The sequence below is a fragment of the Phalaenopsis equestris genome, unplaced genomic scaffold (assembly GCF_001263595.1).
Source record: "Phalaenopsis equestris unplaced genomic scaffold, ASM126359v1 Scaffold000255, whole genome shotgun sequence".
Classification (NCBI taxonomy): Eukaryota; Viridiplantae; Streptophyta; class Magnoliopsida; order Asparagales; family Orchidaceae; genus Phalaenopsis; species Phalaenopsis equestris.
Window position 1 is genome coordinate 928,600 of NW_018164697.1, and position 4,541 is coordinate 933,140.

General features: G+C 34.7%; 1 pseudogene; it reads left to right on the top strand.

The window, feature by feature from the left end:
* Window positions 1-4,541, top strand: part of LOC110024370 — a 50,503-nt pseudogene that overhangs the window by 44,700 nt on the left and 1,262 nt on the right.

A 4,541-nucleotide genomic window follows, 5' to 3' on the forward strand; every position in this document is an offset into this window, starting at 1 on the left:
GGATGCAATGGAGAAAAAGGATTCATGTAGCCGACCCTTAAGGCTTTGTTGTTGTTGTTGTTGTTGTTGTTCCATCATCAATCTCTACAATGCGAAGATGGCTGCAGTGATCAGGTGGTGCACAGGAAGGATGGAGACAAGAAGATGAAGGGAAGAAGCTAGGAAATATGTGGGAGATAAACACCACCTAGGAGCACGATATTGTCGGAACTCCAACTGTCCCGTATACAACTCTAGCAAGGGAAAAGACGCAAATGACAGAAAAATCTAAAACTAAAAATTGAATCCTAAACAATGAGAATGATGTATATAGAATAGTAGCTAAATATGAGAGGGGGGTGGACCCTTCCCTTGGACGGCTGCCCTAACTTAGCCAACTGGGTCGGCTGGCCCCCCTGCATCCCTAGCTGAATCGGCTCAAGATAGCCCCAACGTCACCTAGCTTTATTGATTTATGCAAGTTTTTTTTATTATCATTTAGAACAAAAGATTTAAAATTTTAGATAAGGACAACTCTTAATTTTTGTTTGTTTGTGAGAACTTTATGATTTGGTTGAGGTTTTTCGTAGGCGCAAGCTCTAACTGTTATTTATACATTTTGATATGAAGAGAAATTTTTTAATAAGGCTAGACTATAGGCTCTATGATGTTTATTTTATTGGCTGCTATTTAGATTTAGGAAAAGAAGACTATTACTAATTTAGAGTGAATAGTGATTGGGTGATGGATGTTATTAATAGAATTCAAGTTGGTTGGTTGAAGTCGAAAAATGCATTGAGTGATAGTAAAGTACTGTTTAGTCTTAATGAAAAATTTATAAGATGGTGGTGAGGCCTTCAATGGTTTATGGCACATAATTTTGGCCTTTAAAAGAGAAGCATAAAACTAAGCTAATTGTTGTTGAGATGAGAATGCTTAGGTGGATGGGTGGCTTGACACTTAGAGACAAAATGCGAAATGAATGTATCCGTGAAAGGGTTGGTATAGCTCCAAGGGCCAATATTAGAGATAGAGATAGTCGTCTTAGATGGTTTGGTCACATTAAACGTCGACCATCTGATGAACCGATTAGGAGAGTAAATATTTTAGATTTGACTTATGTTAAGAAGGCAAAGGTAGACCTAAATAGATTTGGGCATATTGTGTAAAAAATGATCTTTATTTTGTTAGAATTAAATGAGAATATGACACTCAATAGAACACAATGGAGAAAAAAGATTCATGATAGCGGCTTGTTGTCGTTGTCGTTGTGGGTGATGGGCTATGATCTTAGGTTAGAAATGTTCATCAATTGTGGTGATTATTAGTGGATGGTTATGGGCTACTTTTGCCTAGCTGGCACTAAATAGTTTGTGCACGGAAAGTTCTAAACTGTGATTAGAATAATCTCAAATTCTACCGGTTTATAGAAACTAATACAGTGATCAACGTCTTATGCTTTGGCGTCTTTTGAGATTTCAAATGTTGCATGAAGGTTTGGATATATCCTATTGATTTGGTGAGCTTGAGGATAGCTGAAACCTTCTTTCTCTATAGGAAAATAATAATATTTGATGTCTTATAAAGCATGTGATAATATTAGTCTTGGTTCCATATTGGATAAGTTGAAAAATGTGTTGGGGTTTCAACTTTTACCTTGTATATAGGAGGTATTAACTTTATATTCTCGCCTTAATAAATGGTAATAGAGCCCATGGTTCAATTGCTATTGCGTACTTCATATATTTTGTGACTCTCATGAGTCTTGGCCTCTTTTATCATTGGGGAACAAATTTCAAAAATGGCGACTCTTGAGTGGGCTATTTGTGCATGATATTTAATGATGCTATAAAACTTCTCTCTGAGGGGAGTGATGACTGATTTGTAGATCTGTTGTGTGCCAGGGAGATTGTTAAAGTAAGCGATAATACTTTGTCAGTCCCACATTGAATAGTTGAAAATTATGTTGGATTAGAAGTACTTATTGTTCGTCCCGACCCCATAGTCAAGCCTTTGTGTTAAAAACTCATTTTGACCAGCGTTCTGTCTGGTTCAACTTCACCTTCGTCTTATTTACCCAAACATATTTTGGCATAGAAGTCGAAATAATAATGAGTAATTTCTAAATTTTGTAACTTGGTCAACAAGCCCAAGTTGAAATCATCAATGCAAGAGCTCATGTTTTTCTTTCTCATCATTTGTTACCTATCAACAAAGCATTTGAAGGAGCTCTATTTATTTTGGGGCTTTTGCATATATTTCAATATATTTACATATGTAAGACTTAAACTTTAATATTTACATTCATGACACTCAAATCTTTAACATCACATAGAAATTGCCATTTTTACCAACTTCTTAATAGTCGAATGCACTTTTGTGTTGCATAGTTTTATCGTGCCAAGCTATTATAAGTGTAAATATCAAACTTTAAGTGTCAGATATGTAAATCCATAAGAACTGTGGTAGGTATGTAAATTTCCCTTTTATTTTATATCTTTCAGGGTACTGCTGATGAGGTGGTGGATTGGTCTCACGGAAAACGCCTATGGGAGCTTTGTAAGGAGAAATATGAGCCTCTTTGGATAAAGGGAGGGCGCCATTGTAATTTGGAGCTTTATCCAGAGTACATCAGACATCTTAAGAAGTTCATTTCTGCCGTTGAAAAAACGCGTACTGTTAGAAATGAATCTACAGATACTTCAGCTCTATTGGATCCACCCAGAATTAGTTCTGATCAATTGGAGCCTAACAGGAGGAGTACAGACCGGAGAGAGAAATTTATGCCTGGAATTGAGGTAGAGAAACCCAGGCAAAGTACAGAGCTTAGAGAGAGATCGAGAGACAGTGTTGATAGGAGAGAGAAATCTGGAAGGAATGGTGATCGGCCGGAGAGGGGGAGGAGCAGTATGGATCAGCCAGACAAACCGCGAAATAGCATTGACAGGTTTGATTTTTATGAGTATTTGTTGCATTTCTTTCCCCTTTTTAGTAAATTTTAGGGGGATTTACATATATACCACCCATTTATTATGTATTTACATTTTGACCGCATAAATCTTTCATTTCACATAAAAAATACCACTATTTTAACTTTTAAAAAGTGAAATGCACCTTTTCATGCATAGATAAGGTATCATATATGTTAAAATGGAAGTATAATGTAAGATATGTAAATATATAGGAATCAAGTGGTATGCATGTAAATGTTCCTAAGATGTAAATATATAGGAATTAAGTGGTATGCATGTAAATGTTCCTAAATTTTCTTATGTTATATTTGCATTTTGTAGACTTCTGAGATCCAATTTTTACTATTAATGATTGTTTGTGTTTTTGAGTCTTGCCGTTCTATGAAGTATTTATACTGCATAATGGTATATTGTTTCCGACTGTATGTTTTGGGGGGGTGGTGAGGGGATGCTGCAGTTTTTTTTGGAGCATTTACTTACATACCCCACAATTCTCATAGATTTACATGTCTAACGTCTAAACATTTCATATTTACATACATATCACTCAAATCTTTGGCATCACGCCAAAACTACTACTATCATTAACATTTTAAAACTGAATTACACCTTTACACGAATTGGTTTTTAATAACAGTGTTATTAATATAAATTATCAAACTTCAGGTGTGATATATGTAAATGCATTAAAATTGTGTGGTATGCATGTAAAATTTCTTTTTTTTTTCTTTAAATTTATTGCAGATCTTCTAAGTTTTTTTTCATTTTAAAAAATATTAGGAAGCAGTTTTTAAAAATTAAAAAAAGTCACAATCTCATCACAGTCAAATTTCAAAAACAAAAGCAAAAAGGTTACAATGATAATAATAAAAAAAATGTAACAGCTATCTGAAAATAAAATTGTGAACTCGGGTTGCTATCTCAGTATTATTTGCCTATTGCCTTTTCTTGATAGAAAATGGACGAATTAGATAGTGATTGGAAGATATTTATTAATGGGGAAATTCACATATGCACCACTCAATTCTTATGGATCTAGATATCTAACCACGGGAAATTCACATATGCACCACTCAATTCTTATGGATTTAGATATCTAACCACTAAAGTTTGATATTTACATTTATAACATCTTGGTGCTATAAAGCTTTGCGTAAAACAACGCATTTGATTTTTAAAGAGTTAGTAAAGTAGTATTTTTGATGTAATGTTAAAGATTTGAGTGCTATGAATATATATATTGAAGGTCGCATGTTAGATATATAAAGAGAAAACTGTCAAAATGGTCCTTGATTCTTTTTGAGGGAGGTATTTTAATCCCAATTTTAATAAAAATATCGATTTAGGGTTTGTTTGGGGCGGCAATGCGGTGGCGGTCCGTTTGGGGCGCACTACAGTTTTGTCTGTTTGGGTAAACTGCGTTTTGACGGTTTTTTCAAAAAGCTGCCCCCCTAAAACCTGCGTTTCCGCCACCGCAATATTTTGAGCATCAGATTACTGTTTAGCAGTTTCACTGCCGTTTTTCAATAAACTGCAGCTGCCCAAACAAACTCTTAAGTGCTCAAATTCTTTTATTATGGGTTGAAATAC